Consider the following 19,799-nt stretch of genomic DNA (forward strand, 5'->3'; position numbering starts at 1 on the left):
CGTTTTCCAGAAGAGAAAAGAGTTACAAAGAAAAAAAATGTTGACTCCTAGATGGTTGTTTCAGCAGTATGTGGAGGCGGCCCCATTGCTATGCTTGAAACGGGGCCAACCTCACTCCCCCTCCCCAACTAACTGTGCAGGCAAAGGGTGAAAAACCCATTCTGCAACACAGAGCATACCTACTGATTTAATTGCTGTTTGTACAATCTCATTTCTGGTGGAGGGAAACACTTCCATACATTTTTATCTTGGTATACAATGAGAAAATGTAGGCTACAGAGTGAAGCAGCAGTTTCAGGGAGCCGAATGAATGAAATGGTCGTTGTTTTTTTAAAACAGAAATCCCCTAAAACCCACTGAAAACCATCCCGAACCATCATGCATAAAAACTCTGGTTACATCATAGGGAGGGGGTTGTGAGTGTAGCGCAGCCGGGACGAGATGATTACTTCCAGATACTGTGGCGGTGTCTTTGTCTTAAAAGTGCACACGCACACTCACAAGTCTGTCTGCCTCTTTCTCTCTCCCTCTCTCGTGCATTCTTTAAAGTTTCAGGAAAGTGCAATGACACATGTAAATCTTTAAAGGGGCCTCATTAAAACAAAAAAAAACCTTTCAAGTTTATTACTAACAAAGAAATGTTATTGTCATAGAGCAATGGAATGACAAGGCACTTCCTGTCCAAAAGAAAGGTATGATTTAAAGTAACCACACAAAGATTTCCATCAGGCTCTGTGTGTATACATGTGTGTGCGTGCATAAGCATTTTTTCTTTTTTACTATAGACTGAACTCATGCATGAAGGCATTCTGTGGAGTCTAAGCTGTGGAAAAAGTAGGGAAGAAGTTGGTGTCAGATTGTGGGAGTGGGTGTATGATCATCTCTGGTAATTTTTGGGAGGTCTGAGTCATAACGTGAAAAAGTCTCACATGTTTCAGCGAATTTGATTCACTTAAGCTTGGTTTCTTAGAAAAATCCCTCAGCCCTATTGATCTTTTCTTTTGTTCCAATTTCACAAATATATAAAGAAAAAAACAACAAAAGTTTATAAAAAAAGTTCATTCTAGTTGCCTATTCTCTACATCCCCCATATCCTGGATATCTAATGCTGTAGTAAATAAATAAATCTGTCATTTGGCCTGCTGGCAAACCCCCAGCCTGCCATCTCAACCATCACACACTTTGACATGCTAAAACTGCACGATGTAGATTTACTCAGAGGAGTTTGTGTAACCGCTAATGAAACCCTCGCACAGCCACTCTGTGGAGTGACCCGAGTAAAGTTAATCAGAGCAGCAGGATGTGGGCCGTAAAGTGACCCACATCACAGCTGTTTGGGTTGCTTATCTAGATGGAAAACGTCCGTTTAATTAGAAAATTGGTTTAAGGTCCGATTGAAACCGCAAAACAAGACGCTCGTCTTTGTTGTGCCACCAAGCTTATAATTAAGTGACTGTGGTGTAATGAAGGCGGGTTGTCCAGACGTCTTTAGGCAGTGTGACATTTGTACAACGCAAACAATTAAATCATGTCCATGTTTATATTGCAATACGACCATAACACAAATCAAGCTCAAGTCCACCGTCTGTACAGACACAGAATTCTGTTGGTCTCGTAAATAACCAGTATATTTAATATTTGTATACAACCCTGAGTCCAAACTTCAGGTTGATTTTCAAAACTCACAAACCTGTATTTGAGTTCCAATCAAACATAGAAAACATCAAATGTTTAAACTTAGGAAATGCACCATTTTAAGAAACAATGTTATTTTGAAAAGCATCCACTCTTCTTTTACCAACAGCGTTGGGTCTTCTATGTTGTATTTTAGTCAATGCTAAATGTTTCCAGCTGGTGAAAGACTTTGACTGCATGTATGCCAGTTCAGCACCAGAAATCATCTGGACGGGAGCATATTTTCTAAAACCTGTACATACCTTTCGGCATTGATGATGGCTTTCCAGCAGCTGCCGGTTTCATAGGCATTAATCTGCCTCCATACGTCACAGATGCAGGAACTGAATGCTGATCGCAAGACAGATTGTCTTTCTTGTCTTAGCCCAGAGAACACTGCGTCCATGTTTGCAAAAACGAATTTAAAATTTCGTTTTCAGCTGACCACCGACCAGCTCTCCACCTCAGTCTAATTTAGTTGAGCTTTGACCGAGTTCACATATTTGCATTTTCCTGCATTTGTGAATGGCATGGTAAACTGTGTTTACACAGCATCCCAACTTTTTTGGACATGGAAGTTGTATGTTTTGGTAATGATATGTAGAATAAATCAAAAGCCAGACAAAGGTGAGCCCAGTATAGGCACTTTGTTTTATTTTAAAGCCAAAGGGGAAAAAAGCACAAACTCAAAGTTCAATCATAGTTTAGACAGCATTATTCAGGTACTATATGAAGATGATAATATGACCAGACACATGCTGAATTTTACCAGTTTGATCTGGATCACCTTTCTGTGTGCGTGTGTGTGTTGCTCCACCACTTGATGCTCATTGATTTCCAAACACTAACATGGATCACAGTTGGTAAATGCACTTGATTTTTATGGTATACAAAGTACAGGCTTAGTATTTTCAAATCCATCTCTCTGCAGGTTACTGGGTTGTAGCCCATCACTCCCGTCCAAAGGTGTTTCTTCTTCATCTTCTTCTTCTTTAGTGTCTGGCAGTGAAGTCACACTGGAGTCTTCATCTACATTTGGCACACTCCTTAAAGGTTCATCCTGCACATCCGATTGCGCTGGTTCTCTGTTACGATCAGCGCCATCGTGTCGGATTATGCATGAAGCAGCAGTGTTCAGACCTTTGTGATGTCCAGCTTCAACGGGGTCTGTTCCATTACACCTATGTGAGTCTGTTCTGCTCTCCATTGCTGTATCAGGAACAGGAAATAATGCATCAGACACGCTTGACCGCTACCAATTTCTAATGTTAGTTGATAAGCTATATCAAACCTTTTTTGTGTTGTTTTGTGTAATATTGTGTAGAATTTAACCAACAGACATAAAGATCAGAGATCAGCGATCAATTTTCTCTTTATCTTCATTTGTTCGTTTTGTATCACTCTCATACTGTCAGTGGAATCATTCACATAAAAACTGAGATGAAAATCTAGTGAAGTTTTACTCGTAAACAGCTTTTACCGATAAAAAGCGTTTAGCTTTTTTTTCCTAATGTAAACAAACAACCATAAGAAATAAAAATAATTAACAGGCTTAAACAACAGAGGCAGTGTTTGCACATACGAATTTTAATAATTGCATAACTCACGTACCTTTTTGCCTTACACACTGAGGGAGAGCTACAATAACAGTGATCAGGACAAAAACTGCAGAAGCCACTGTGCACCACCAGGACCTCTGCACACTCTGTTCATCCAAACCTGCAATGCACATTTCTTTTAGAGAACAGGTTTTTTTCTTTTATTGAGAAATAATATTAAAAAAAAAACTCACTTATTGATGCTACAGTGATGTTTACTCTGGTCTGAATGATGTGTCTGCTCTGCAGGCCTGAGAAGGTGCAGGTGTAAGTCCCAGAGTGTTCTTCACTTTCTGGTTTGAAAAGTACAAGAGATCCATCCCCAAGAAGAAGTAGGTCCTGGTCCAGCTCTGCTTCTCCTTCCCACAGGTTAAAGCTGTGTCTGGTTCTGTGGTCATATCTCAAGATAACTATGGGGTCGTTGGATGAGTCAAAGGTCCAGGTAAGGGAAAAATTCTGGAGACTGTGAGGAGCAATGCATGGGATGGACAGAGCGTAACCCTCTTCCTGTGTTATATCCTCTGAAAAATAGTTTGCACACATTTTTTTAGCACATTTATGTCATAAATAATCCTGTTCATGAAATCTGTATTAGTATGGAACCAAACTGCACCTTGGTTTTTCCGAGAGGCAGTCCAAATCTGGGTTTTGTCAGCTGATATGACTGAGCAAAAGTAAGTGTAATTGGAGACATTACCCAGAATCCTTAGCATGCTTTCCACAGTGAACAGACCCTTGTGGTCTGTGGTTTTGGTGGTGGAATTTTCGAGAGCTTCTTGTGCAGACGGGGGAACTGTGGCCCACGCTACCTGAGGGATGGGGTAGATATTCTGAGAGGAGCAAGTGACCATCTCGTCGGTTATCTCCACGATCACAGACTGGATCAGTGCTGGAAGGAAAGCAGAAAAGATAAAAGTGTGGCTTTAATGGCAGCCTGATTCAGTTTGTGCAACTAGAAAGTTCCATTTTCCAGTTCATTATTGTCAACAGTCAAAAACTAGTGTTTTTCATGTTCACACTTAGTAATGTGCACTTTCTCCGCACCAGTGCTGGCATTTAGGAGAGATGCTCTTTCAAGCAAATTTTGAAAGTGGTGCTTTTCTGCTGTATTTCAATTCTGTGGTTCACTAGTTCTCCTGTGGGCAGTCTATACTTGGTATACTTTGTATAAAGACAATTTTATGTACAGCCTATGGAGCACCTAGAATATGCTGTATTTAATGAACATGTTGGTACTCCAGAGATATAATAGCACACAAATTTTACATTATATTTTTGGCATCAGGGTCCTGTGAGGATTTGCTAGAAATGCTGTTAAAATGCAACAATCTTACAATCTTACAATCTTACTCATTTGGTGGAGACTGTTTTTCTCATCCTCATGCCAGAAAAATTTTATATTTCAGTGACAAAAAAAGACAATATGTCACTTCAGAGCACAGGTTTTTGAGCACGGGGTCTACCAGTCGGTAAGCCAGTATCTCGATCTCTGAATCCTCCAGTTTGCATGCAGAAATATCCTTGTACTGATACTGAACCCCCAGCTACCCCGGATGCATCCATCAAAATGTGTGTGTGAATGTTAGAAAAAGCACTTAGGCATAGATAAAAGAGCTGTGTGTGTGTGTGTGTGTGTGTGTGTGTGTGTGTGTACTTGTTTTCATGACATCTTAGGACAATTTTATGATAACACACTCACAAAATGAGGACGCTCAGAAAAATGAGGACATTTTTGAGGTCCTCATTTTTCTGAGCCTTCTAAAGTGTTCTAGAGGCTCCCAACATGCTCCCAAACCAAAAATCTCGAAAGTCCTGAAACATCACAATTTTATGAAAAAGTGTGTTTAAGTGTGTTTAGCGTTTTTCCTCATTTTCAGTTTTCGCACCTACTGGCCAGTTTTGGAACTTAACACACTTTAAACACACTTTCAGTGACGTCACTCTGCGAGTCCTCATATTGTAGGTGTGTCAGACACAATAACACATTTGACCCAGGTTATACCCTTCTGGGGCTTAGCGGACACATGCGTGGACAGCACCTTTTAGCTCTTATGTCCACAGTCGTATTCAATGTTGAAATGGAGGTGAACTTTATTTGAATCATTCGTGGAATAATAACAGATAAGATTTGAGGCTTCTAAAAATTGTTCGTTCAAACCTTGCCAATTAAACAATCATTCTAACACATATCAAAAACTTTTCCCATTTTTATACATTTTAGGGTGAGCTATAAGCAAGGGTAACAACAGTTAAATCAGGCAAATCTTGACAAAAATGAAGGTTTTTAGATTCAGTTATCAGTGCCTGCACATCTTGGTTTTTTTTGTTGTTGACAAAATGTCTCGAAATATAAAGTTTCAACATTTGTCTAATTATATTACTATTAATTAATGAGTCTTACTTCTCAAGATCAATGCACAAATTTTCTGACCTTCACTATGCAGAATGATGTGTGTGCAGATTTTGACCCTTGAAGAGTTTATATTAATCTGCATTAATATAATTGCATCTGCAATCTGCAGTTGAACTTGGAGATTCCTGCCGCTGTCATCTGATTCAGTATGATCATCAGGCTCAGTCTCGACTCTGTGTATCTACAAGAATTGATGAAAAAAGTCAACACTTCATTATATTTTAAATTCAACTTACCTTATACTTTTTACAATATAGTATAAAATGCATATTGCTTCTTTAAAAACTAATAACACACTATTAAAAACTGCAGAATGCACAATTCCAGCTTCATTTAGTAATTAAATTAGTAAATAAAAGTGAGTAATTAAGTCACTTAATTAACTAAGCAACTGTAAATGTCACAGTATGCAGCAGTACAATTCAATTTCAATTCAATTTTATTTATATAGCGCCAAATCACAAAAAAAAGTCGCCTCAAGGCCCTTCATAGGTACAGAGAAAAACCCAACAATCATATGACCACCTATGAGCAAGCACTTTGGCAACAGTGGGAAGGAAAAACTCCCTTTTAACAGGAAGAAACCTCTGGCAGAACCAGGCTCAGGGAGGGGCGGCCATCTGTTGCAACCAGTTGGGGTGAGAGAAGGAAAACAGGATGAAAGACATGCTGTGGAAGAGAGACAGAGGTTAATAACAGATATGATTCAATGCAGAGAGGTCTATTAACACATACTGAGTTATAAAGGTGACTGGAAAGGAAAAACTCAATGCATCATGGGAATTCCCAGCAGCCTACGTCTATGCAGCATAACTAAGGGAGGATTCAGGGTCACCTGGTCCAGCCCTAACTATATGCTTTAGCAAAAAGGAAAGTTTTAAGCCTAATCTTGAAAGTAGAGATAGTGTCTGTCTCCTGAATCAAGGCTGCCGGGGGATTCCCATGATGCACTGAGTTTTTTCCTTTCCAGTCACCTTTCTCACTCACTATGTGTTAATAGACCTCTCTGCACTGAATCATACTTATTAGTTATTAATCCACAGCATGTCTTATTAATCCACAGCATGGCTTACAAAAGTATTCGGCCCCCTTGAACTTTCCCACATTTTGTCACATTACAGCCACAAACATGAATCAATTTTATTGGAATTCCACGTGAAAGACCAATACAAAGTGGTGTACACGTGAGAAGTGGAACGAAAATCATACATGATTCCAAACATTTTTTACAAATAAATAACTGAAAACTGGGGTGTGCGTAATTATTCAGCCCCCCGAGTCAATACTTTGTAGAACCACCTTTTGCTGCAATTGGATTCCATTAAAATTGATTCATGTTTGTGGCAGTAATGTGACAAAATGTGGAAAAGGGGGACGAATACATTTGCAAGCCACTGTAAGTACACAGAGAGATAATGAGGGGATGAGGAACAGCTGGGACAAATCAGACCTAACAAGACAAGGGGAAACAAAACTAGACACACTGGATATAGGAAAAGGACTTTCACAATAAAACAGACATAACAAGGGTAATCTAATAAACAAATGAACTTAGCTAACCTAAAGAACTTATAAATAAACATCGACTTCCAAACAAACTAAAACTTAAAACGCTGGGTCAACAGACCCAGGAAAGTGACAGTAAAATCATTTATTATACACATTATACTTATTTTCTTAAATTGCTTATCTATTATCTGTATTTTCACCTGGGGGTCTAGGGGTGCTGCTCTTCTTTTCATAACAAATTAGGACATGTTTATGATAACACACTGACAATATCAAGACAAATTTGGCCTTACTCCATCAGTGAACAGCATGCCCATGCTAACTTAAACTAGACCAGCAAGCTAACCACATGTGTACCAAGTGTTACTTAACAATAGGTACCAAACAAATTAACGGAACGAAATTAACTGTAACAGCAGTTTGCAAAACATTGTGACAGTTCTCAAGTGTTCCTACCTCAAATACAGCACGTGTTGCTGTGTTTTTGTTGTTAAATGGACGAGGAGAGTCCGTGGCTGGTGAGAGGATGCAGCATTTCGTCAGTGGAGCATAGAACGACGTCTGTGATTGGTCAACAAGTGAGTAAAGCTGCATCTGATTGTTCGAAAGCCTCAACCAAAGAGCTGCTGGTCACGGCAAGATACCAACTCGCTTGAGCTCTGCGTGAACGGCACATCCGGGACCTTCAGCACTCAGGAGAGATTTATCTTGACGTATGTATTTACCTTTGATATCCATGATTCGACGCACACTTCGCAAGGTAAAGTTGTATGTTTAACAAGCTAATTAACGTTAGTTAAACGGAATTAAAACAATGCACAATCGATTTGAACAAACTGAAAGTGGTGAATGATGATAAATGTTAAAAAATTACTTAAGATTTATCTTCAACAATAGATAGTAGAAGTTAAATTTAACTGTTCTTAAATTCCCACTGGAGTTAAAGGGACCTGCGGCCTAGCATGTGCTCTGCATCTTCAACTGCAGAGACAGTCAGCCTAAGCTCTTTTTAAGTGTAGCTAACTGCAACACACATTTTTTTCAACACAAGATATGTTTGGGGGGATTTAAATGATAATATTAATGTTTTCGTATTTAGCACAAATCAATAGTATTATAGTTATTCGCTCACGGTCTGGGTTTCTGGCCCAGCGTTTCTGACTTTATTCTAAAGTTTTTGAGTTTCTTATGTTTGGTGGTGGGTTAGCTGACTTTGGCATAACGTTATTAACATCGTTTTAAGGAATTTATGTTAGGGCTGTATATTACCACGTTTGTATTTTCATGCCATGTTTCCTGTTTTATTTTGAAAGAGTCTGTTGTGTTCAGTTCATTAATCTCACTTCCCTGTTGTGTCAATAGAATCATTTGTGCGAGCTACTACCCTGCTGTCCCTCCATCCTGTCTCAACCTCCAACAGGAAAATAGAAGTCCTCATATGGTAGGACCAGTAATTGTAATGTGTGTTACATTGTTCTCATATTGTTTTAAGCTGTGAAGGAAAATGAGTGTGTTTAAGTAGAAGTCCTCATATGGTAGGACCAGTGATTGTAGTGTGTGTGTTACACTGTCCTCATATTGTTGGGTAGCAGAACTGTACAGTGTTAAGTTTCTATAGAATCTGGTATAAGGAAGTCAGATCCTTCTGTAATAATGTTCACTCATACAAATATAAACTGTAGTTAATTATCTAGTCGGGATTTACAGTATAGAATGTTTCTGACATTATATTGTTGTCTTTTGTTGCAGACACCAAGTGCTGAGGTCCTGTCTCAACCTTGTACAGACCAATTGGTGAGTGACATACCCACTTCATTCTTCCAACAGGTTACACATTATTTTTTTGTATTTGGTATCAAGTATATGTGTCAGTTGGGCCTAGTGCATAAATGAAATGCACTTTGATTGTATTAAAACAATCAGTTTGAGTCAAAGTTAACCAAAATCAACATTAGCATTAGGAGAAAGTAATTGTCTATACCATTTGTTAGTCCAAACTTTCCCTTAAAGCATCAGCTTGATCTTTATTCTGACTACATTTGATATTTTTGTCCTTTTACACATGTTTTTGTCCATTTAACCTCCCACTGATCAGTTTACATGATTTAATTTCTGGGGAAATAGATGGCTTTACATCAGTGTTGGGTTTAGAGCTTTTATTGACAACAGCAGGAGAAGTAAGAAGTCAGGAACATGAACTCTACATGTGTTCAGTCGTCATGTCCTCATATTGTTTTAAGCTTTGAAGGACATGAGTGTGTTTAAGTAGAAGTCCTCATATGGTAGGACCAGTGATTGTAGTGTGTGTGTTACATTGTCCTCATATTGTTGGGTAGCAGAACTGTACAGTGTTAAGTTTCTATAGAATCTGGTATAAGGAAGTCAGATCCTTCTGTAATAATGTTCACTCATACAAATATAAACTGTAGTTAATTATCTAGTCGGGATTTACAGTATAGAATGTTTCTGACATTATATTGTTGTCTTTTGTTGCAGACACCAAGTGCTGAGGTCCTGTCTCAACCTTGTACAGACCAATTGGTGAGTGACATACCCACTTTATTCTTCCAACAGGTTACACATTATTTTTTTGTATTTGGTATCAAGTATATGTGTCAGTTGGGCCTAGTGCATAAATGAAATGCACTTTGATTGTATTAAAACAATCAGTTTGAGTCAAAGTTAACCAAAATCAACATTAGCATTAGGAGAAAGTAATTGTCTATACCATTTGTTAGTCCAAACTTTCCCTTAAAGCATCAGCTTGATCTTTATTCTGACTACATTTGATATTTTTGTCCTTTTACACATGTTTTTGTCCATTTAACCTCCCACTGATCAGTTTACATGATTTAATTTCTGGGGAAATAGATGGCTTTACATCAGTGTTGGGTTTAGAGCTTTTATTGACAACAGCAGGAGAAGTAAGAAGTCAGGAACATGAACTCTACATGTGTTCAGTCGTCATGTCCTCATATTGTTTTAAGCTGTGAAGGACATGAGTGTGTTTCAGTTGCCTTCCTCGTGTGGTGGGACCAGTGATTGTAATGTGTGTTACATTGTCCTCATATTGTTTTAAGCTGTGAAGGACATAAGTGTGTTTAAGTAGAAGTCCTCATATGGTAGGACCAGTGATTGTAGTGTGTGTGTTACACTGTCCTCATATTGTTGGGTAGCGCAACTGTACAGTGTTAAGTTTCTATAGAATCTGGTATAAGGAAGTCAGATCCTTCTGTAATAATGTTCACTCATACAAATATGATCTGTAGTTAATTATCTAGTCGGGATTTACAGTACAGAATGTTTCTGACGTTATATTGTTGTCTTTTGTTGCAGACACCAAGTGCTGAGGTCCTGTCTCAACCTCCTTCAGACCAATTGGTGAGTGACATACCCACTTCATTCTTCCAACAGGTTACACATTATTTTTTTGTATTTGGTATCAAGTATATGTGTCAGTTGGGCCTAGTGCATAAATGAAATGCACTTTGATTGTATTAAAACAATCAGTTTGAGTCAAAGTTAACCAAAATCAACATTAGCATTAGGAGAAAGTAATTGTCTATACCATTTGTTAGTCCAAACTTTCCCTTAAAGCATCAGCTTGATCTTTATTCTGACTACATTTGATATTTTTGTCCCTTTACACATGTTTTTGTCCATTTAACCTCCCGCTGATCAGTTTACATGATTTAATTTCTGGGGAAATAGATGGCTTTACATCAGTGTTGGGTTTAGAGCTTTTATTGACAACAGCAGGAGAAGTAAGAAGTCAGGAACATGAACTCTACATGTGTTCAGTCGTCATGTCCTCATATTGTTTTAAGCTGTGAAGGACATGAGTGTGTTTCAGTTGCCTTCCTCGTGTGGTGGGACCAGTGATTGTAATGTGTGTTACATTGTCCTCATATTGTTTTAAGCTGTGAAGGACATAAGTGTGTTTAAGTAGAAGTCCTCATATGGTAGGACCAGTGATTGTAGTGTGTGTGTTACACTGTCCTCATATTGTTGGGTAGCGCAACTGTACAGTGTTAAGTTTCTATAGAATCTGGTATAAAGAAGTCAGATCCTTCTGTAATAATGTTCACTCATACAAATATGATCTGTAGTTAATTATCTAGTCGGGATTTACAGTACAGAATGTTTCTGACATTATATTGTTGTCTTTTGTTGCAGACTCCAAGTGCTGAGGTCCTGTCTCAACCTCCTTCAGACCAATTGGTGAGTGACATACCCACTTCATTCTTCCAACAGGTTACACATTATTTTTTTGTATTTGGTATCAAGTATATGTGTCAGTTGGGCCTAGTGCATGAATGAAATGCACTTTGATTGTATTAAAACAATCAGTTTGAGTCAAAGTTAACCAAAATCAACATTAGCATTAGGAGAAAGTAATTGTCTATACCATTTGTTAGTCCAAACTTTCCCTTAAAGCATCAGCTTGATCTTTATTCTGACTACATTTGATATTTTTGTCCTTTTACACATGTTTTTGTCCATTTAACCTCCCACTGATCAGTTTACATGATTTAATTTCTGGGGAAATAGATGGCTTTACATCAGTGTTGGGTTTAGAGCTTTTATTGACAACAGCAGGAGAAGTAAGAAGTCAGGAACATGAACTCTACATGTGTTCAGTCGTCATGTCCTCATATTGTTTTAAGCTTTGAAGGACATGAGTGTGTTTAAGTAGAAGTCCTCATATGGTAGGACCAGTGATTGTAGTGTGTGTGTTACATTGTCCTCATATTGTTGGGTAGCAGAACTGTACAGTGTTAAGTTTCTATAGAATCTGGTATAAGGAAGTCAGATCCTTCTGTAATAATGTTCACTCATACAAATATGATCTGTAGTTAATTATCTAGTCGGGATTTACAGTACAGAATGTTTCTGACGTTATATTGTTGTCTTTTGTTGCAGACACCAAGTGCTGAGGTCCTGTCTCAACCTCCTTCAGACCAATTGGTGAGTGACATACCCACTTCATTCTTCGAACAGGTTACACATTATTTTTTTGTATTTGGTATCAAGTATATGTGTCAGTTGGGCCTAGTGCATAAATGAAATGCACTTTGATTGTATTAAAACAATCAGTTTGAGTCAAAGTTAACCAAAATCAACATTAGTATTAGGAGAAAGTAATTGTCTATACCATTTGTTAGTCCAAACTTTCCCTTAAAGCATCAGCTTGATCTTTATTCTGACTACATTTGATATTTTTGTCCTTTTACACATGTTTTTGTCCATTTAACCTCCCGCTGATCAGTTTACATGATTTAATTTCTGGGGAAATAGATGGCTTTACATCAGTGTTGGGTTTAGAGCTTTTATTGACAACAGCAGGAGAAGTAAGAAGTCAGGAACATGAACTCTACATGTGTTCAGTCGTCATGTCCTCATATTGTTTTAAGCTGTGAAGGACATGAGTGTGTTTCAGTTGCCTTCCTCATGTGGTGGGACCAGTGATTGTAATGTGTGTTACATTGTCCTCATATTGTTTTAAGCTGTGAAGGACATGAGTGTGTTTAAGTAGAAGTCCTCATATGGTAGGACCAGTGATTGTAGTGTGTGTGTTACACTGTCCTCATATTGTTGGGTAGCAGAACTGTACAGTGTTAAGTTTCTATAGAATCTGGTATAAGGAAGTCAGATCCTTCTGTAATAATGTTCACTCATACAAATATGATCTGTAGTTAATTATCTAGTCGGGATTTACAGTACAGAATGTTTCTGACATTATATTGTTGTCTTTTGTTGCAGACACCAAGTGCTGAGGTCCTGTCTCAACCTCCTTCAGACCAATTGGTGAGTGACATACCCACTTCATTCTTCCAACAGGTTACACATTATTTTTTTGTATTTGGTATCAAGTATAGGTGTCAGTTGGGCCTAGTGCATAAATGAAATGCACTTTGATTGTATTAAAACAATCAGTTTGAGTCAAAGTTAACCAAAATCAACATTAGCATTAGGAGAAAGTAATTGTCTATACCATATGTTAGTCCAAACTTTCCCTTAAAGCATCAGCTTGATCTTTATTCTGACTACATTTGATATTTTTGTCCTTTTACACATGTTTTTTTCCATTTAACCTCCCACTGATCAGTTTACATGATTTAATTTCTGGGGAAATAGATGGCTTTACATCAGTGTTGGGTTTAGAGCTTTTATTGACAACAGCAGGAGAAGTAAGAAGTCAGGAACATGAACTCTACATGTGTTCAGTCGTCATGTCCTCATATTGTTTTAAGCTGTGAAGGACATGAGTGTGTTTAAGTAGAAGTCCTCATATGGTAGGACCAGTGATTGTAGTGTGTGTGTTACATTGTCCTCATATTGTTTTAAGCTGTGAAGGACATGAGGACATGGGCCCTCTGACCACCACCAGTAGGCAACGGGTGAAGTGTCTTGCCCAAGGACACAATGACCAAGACTGTCGGAGCCGGGGCTCGAACCGGCAACCTTCCGATTACAACTCTTGAGCCCCTTAGCCCCTTAATTTTAGAATTACACACTGCCCAACGCTGACTTTTCCTACAATGCAGAGAAAAAAGCAAACAGACCTATTGCATGCATTGATTCTCATATTTCACTGTTACTTTTCAAAGGCTCAAGGACCAAGTATTCTGGGGTTCCAAGCCACACGTTTTACTCAGCTGCCCTGGACAACATGAAGGGCACCTCTGCCTCAATCACCCTGGACAACAAAAACATTAGCAACACTTCACCAAGAAGGGGTAAACGCACCCAAATACAAAATGTTTTAGCTGAATATACTTGTGATCAAAGGACAAGTTTATTGTTTTCAGACATGACACTATTGAGAGCTTTTATCATAAATCCTTTCATCTCATTTGATTCCCAGCAGAACACAGCACTTCAAATGGTTCATTCCAAGCATCCTTAAAGGAGCAATAAGCAATATCTTTTCACTGCTAGGTGTGCTGTTGTGCACTGCCTGTAAACCAAACCAAAGTCTATGGCTGGAGATCAACACAGAGAGAGGGATTATGACTTCATGCTGTACTCCAGATGTAATTACACCTCTAGTTCTTCACATAGCCATTTTTAATTCCTTCAACCTAAGTATGATGAATTGTGCTTATTGCTCCTTTAAAGTGCTCCAGTAGAAAGCAAGGTTTAAGAACATTTTGCATTCACATTAAGATATTTTCTTTTGTTTCCATTTATGACAGCTGGGAAGGTGAGAATCAAGTGGACAAATGATGAAGTGAAGGTTGCTGAGCGGCACGTTTCACTTCATAACAAGCTGCAAAGTACCAGGTAAAAAGGAATGTGACTGCTGCCTCCAAGCAGAGCCGGCAGCTCTGAAAGGCAGAGACTGGGTTCTCATAAGGTACTACATCCACAACAGGATCATAGCATTAAAAGAAAGATGCAAGAAAAAAAGAAACAAGCAAGAGAGATACTTTGTTACTTCCACAGTAATGTCAGTATTGCAGTTTTCTGTATTGCATTGTTCTTACTCATAAATCTGTGTTTTATGCTGGGTGCTTTTTGCAATTAAATGATAAGAAAGGCAGATAATGTTCCACGTTTTTATTCACATGAACATTCACTACAAAATGAATTAATGCATTACAATATTAAGACTTAAAAAGTAGACTGACCACATTTGACCTATGTCTTCTTTTAAGTCTCTACACAGCTCAGATTTACTGTTTTATTAACACATAAATGTCTGATATTTCTGTCAGAAGTTACCCGACTGGTGAGCATTACTATTGTGCATCCATGCCTATTATACTGTAATCTCAAAAGGAGCCAAGCTAAAAATACAGAACCTACCCTTACCTGGTCCTTATAAGTCATGTATACTTGAAAATTATGTGTTTCCATGGGCTTCACAATTCACCTAAACATGAAATATCAGTGTGTGACCTTATGGTACTCATAAGTCACATAAACCTGACAGTGTCCTCACAAGTAGCAGTAAATTCAGGTTTGACCAAAATTTAGCCCTAGCCAAAATCTCAACAGATGGGCGTGTTCCTGGAAGCATGGGTCAAACCTTTTGTGATTCCCATGCCTCTAGGACCTTCGGAAAGGCACGTTCCCATTTGTCACATTTTTGTCATACGTGCTGATATATCACGAAAACACGTATGTGTGTGTGTGTGTGTGTGTGTGTGTGTGTGTGTGTGTGTGTGTGATTGGCTGAATTAGTCTTGAGTGCTCAGCTTACTAGAAAGGTGCAACACTGAGAATAGATGTGTTAAAAAATAACAACACATAATGAGTTAAATTAGATCGCATGTGCGGCATATGCTTGAAATTTGGTAACTAATTCTTATGTATTTTTATACAGGTTAAAATTAAAACGTAAAAACATTCATACAAAATGTGTATTGTGTAAAAGCAAACACCTTTTCTAAGTATTTTCTGACTATTTACCGCATACTTTAAATGATCACTATGACAGCAGCTGAAGCTCAAGATATCAGCTTCTAACAGTTTAGGTGTTTGCTTTCTGAATGCTTTTCCATTAGGACATGTAAAAGCCAGTCTGCTGGACTGTAGTGGAAAAAAGTAGAACAAGTGTTCCACCTTGTTGTCAGGAGCCTGAGGGCAATTCATGAATGGATGCACTCATTGCCACTTTACTGCTCAAAGCTTTATTAGTAAAAAAAAAAAAAAAAAAACACACACACACACACACACACACACACACAAAAAATTATAAACAGTTGAGTTAAATGTCTGATATTCTGTATTATAAATGTTACAAATGTATCATACTGGACTGACCTTTCACCTCCAGGTTGACAAACAACTCCTGGTTGCCCTTTCGTGTGCTCGTGTAGCATTTGTATCTGCCCTTGTCTTGAACTTTGACCCTTCTGAGGAGCAGAGAGGCATTGCCATGAGGGATGTGGGAGTTGAACAAGGCTGTCCTTCCACTGAAGTGCTTGTTCTGGAGTCCAAACTGGTCCTTGTTGTAGTAGTAACTGTGGACAGGGATTTGCTGCTTGTACCAGTGGATGACCACTGTGCCTGTGGGTCTGAAGCTACAGGGCAGGATGCAGTCATCGTGGAAGATGCAAGTGACATTGGCGTCTGGTAGTAAGACTGTGAGAAAGCAAAGTTATTGTCAGGAATGAATCAGCAATTAACACTAAACTTTATTTATAAATGATGTCCTACTGGATTAAACTTAGTTTTCTGTTCTTGATTCTCACTGATCTCCCCACCACATTTGTATTGCTTTGTTTGGATGAATCATTTGATGATGAACGTTAAAAAATGATTGTATGTCTCCTGCTGTGTCAACAGCGTGCCACAATTAGAAATCCTTCACTTTTACACCCATTGACTGATGCGATTCTATTTTTCACAACATGAATCTGGGTTAATAAAATCCAATTTTCTATCAGAACAACTGAAACAATTTCTGACCTTATCTCTTTTATTACTGATAACATGTAAGCTGTGTGTTTGACTGAAATCAAGATTTTTTCCCCTACATTTTCACATCCCCTCTGCCTAATGAGTAGCCCTGAGATGTGTGCAGCTGTCACAGTAACACTTTCAGGGTATCGGGGACGCACGCAGCTGTATTTACAGCTGCTGTGGAAACTTAAACGCAAAAATGATGCTATCTGCAAAAGCTGCCCATTGTTCAAAGCACTGTTGCTGCTCAAACACAACACCAGTGACACATGACGTAGTGGTATAATTTTAACAAGTCAGGCAGCTACAGTGCATTGCTTATTTCCTTCGCACTGATTGCCAACACACTGCAGAGTCACCTTTAAATTACATTAACCTTACGTTAAATTCACACACTGCTCTTCCTGTGGCTTTGACTTTCTTAATTTCCAATTAATTGAATAAATTACACATAAGCATATGTTGTATAAAGAGACGTCAAATATCACAGTACCTTTTGAGTTTGTCGATGGCAGTTTATCCAAAAACATGATCAGCATAAACACAAGTCCACTCGTGTCCGCCATGTCAGATGACCTGCGTCAGGATGGTGAACCTGCAACACTATTTGACTTGCGTGCGCATGAAAGCACATTGGTGTGCGGTGAGCTGCTTCTGTGTGATTCCACTTTACATCCTTCCTGACACTAATGAAACTCTGATTAGTTAACCGTGCAGGTAAAAGTTTAACCAGCCTCCCTGTGAATGCTCCACAACACAACACCTTAATCTGAACACCTCACATCAAACAGCTCTCTCTTTCCATTCTAACAAATAACTCCATGTAGTCTAAACACACACACACATATATATCTATATATATATATTAACATGATTTTATGTAAGGATGTGTAGGTATAAAGGTAAAAAGGAAGAGGAAACGTGTTTTGTGTGTGATGGAGTGTGAATAAATTGAGACAACACTTTTTTAACCTTAAAGCATGGCTGTCTTTTTCTTCAAACATAATGAGAATCATGAAATCACACATAATAATTATACTGTCAGCATGTTTTTCCAGATACTTTTGTCAAGCAGCCCAGCCGTGTCGCATGCAGAAGGTTTTTATGCACCTTATCCCAAACAGGATAAGTCTACTGAGGTTCAAAGTATATTAATGTTATTTTGTTGCTTTTCCATAAATGCAAAATATCCAACATAAACAGCTGCAGATAGCTCACTTGCTGGCTTTTCTCATATTTTGGAAGATGATGACCTCTAGAGGGCACAGGCGAGATGTTTCTGCCCAGCTGTCTAACAGCTGTGGGGTCACATGTGAGTGAACCGAGCTGCACGTGCACGATTCTTTAAGATGTCATTGCTCATGTCTGCCCTAAATCAACTTTAATCCCAGATTAAAGGGAGCATGCTACTAGGGTCATGCTGTCCATGTTTTGATTATATTATTAATTTTGTCTTAGTTTCTACTTCTCAATCCCAGGCCTTTATTTCTTAATTAAAAGCACCTTCAGCAAATTTAATGTCATGTGGAGAAACAAATAAATATTTGAAACACCAAAAATGTTGCCAATTGTTTTCAATTTATAAAACAGGGATGTCAAACTCATTTTACGGTGTGTGGGCCACATACTGCCCACTTTGACCTTAGGTGGGCTGGACCAATGAACGGACATGATAAATATTCAATGTTCATTCTGGTTGTTCAAAATACAGTCTTCAATGTACAGTCTTGAGAGTGGTAAGGACTGAAATGCTAGTGATGTAGCTGAGTCTCAAAATCACAGGCTGAGGAAAAGTCGTCATATTTTGCAGGTTGAGGACCTAAACACAGACTCCACAGACTCCAATGTGCAGAAATAAAATATAGCAAAGCTTTATTGCAGGATGAAGAGGTATCCAAAAATACAACAAGTAAACAACAAAGTGGCATGGACCGCACCAGGGTGATAAAAGGAACATAACCAGGAGCAAGGCACAAAATGCAGACACCACAACAAAAGATAAAGAGAGACTGGGCTATTTAACACTAAGGCAAATCAGGGGGAAAGGGATAGGCGAGAAGGGACAGGAACATTAAAAAGAAATCAAAACCCTGATGTGTAATTAGAGTCACAAGTAGAAACAGAAGCTGTCCCAGTAAAGTGAAGACACAAAACACAAAAATAAAAAAGAAGCAAACCAAAAAATCTTTAACAAAAGAAAGTACCAACTTAAAAACCTAGGTGTACACCCAGGACCATGACAGGAGTAAGTTCAAACTTGTCATTATCATAAAGTGATAAAACTGTCATAGTTAATATAACCAGTGACAAAAACATGTTTTGGCAGACAACACATGGAAGCAATGCCTCCTTGGGCCAGCTGTTTATAGCCCAACACAAACCAGGCAAAAACACTCCTTATCATCAAAGGACTGTTCTCTCTCGTCTTCTTAGTCTTCCTTCCTTGGGAAAAATCTGTGGTATCCTGTATTGTCTTTTTAGCATCAGCGACCCATTTTCTCCTTTTCTTATCCGGGACCAGTGAGACAAGCATCCAACTAACCACTTGACAAGCATTTTAAGCTAGCTATCACATGGCTTTAGCCTTCTAATGAAAAACTGACTTAAATCAAAGCTATTACTTTTATTTTATAAAAAGTATTCTGACCAATGAAAATGAGAAAAAAAAAACCTCCTCACTTCAGTGTTTCGTGTGTGTTCCACATAATCACCACTGCAAAACAGACTGAAAAAGAAACACCCATACAACAGAAAGTCATTGTGTGGCTTCTCAGTGGTCTAATTTTCATATGTGTGCAGTAGTGATGTGTCGGTCGCGAACGAAATGGCTCTTAGAGCCGGAAATTTGACGTGAACGGCGCGAGCCGTTGGGTTTTCTTTTCCTTTCTCTCACCCTCTCTCTCGCACTTTTTTTCCGCTTCAATTTAAAAAAATTTTTTTTTTTAAAATAGTTAAAAGTTGAAATGTGAATAGTTGGTTTTTAGTATTATATGATTTATTTATTACATTTTATCTGGAGTGAATAAATAAAAGTATATTTACGGTGGTCCCTAGAGACAAAGCACGTACAAACTCCGAAGCATGTACAAACTCAGAAGCACGTAAAAACTCCAAAACACATACAAAAGACAACAGAAGTGCTCCAGGATGCTAGGGGCAGTGTTGAGCTTTTGTTACCTAGTGGCTACACA

Source organism: Neolamprologus brichardi, chromosome 10, assembly GCF_056152115.1.
Source record: "Neolamprologus brichardi isolate AB-2024 chromosome 10, ASM5615211v1, whole genome shotgun sequence".
Taxonomy (NCBI): Eukaryota; Metazoa; Chordata; class Actinopteri; order Cichliformes; family Cichlidae; genus Neolamprologus; species Neolamprologus brichardi.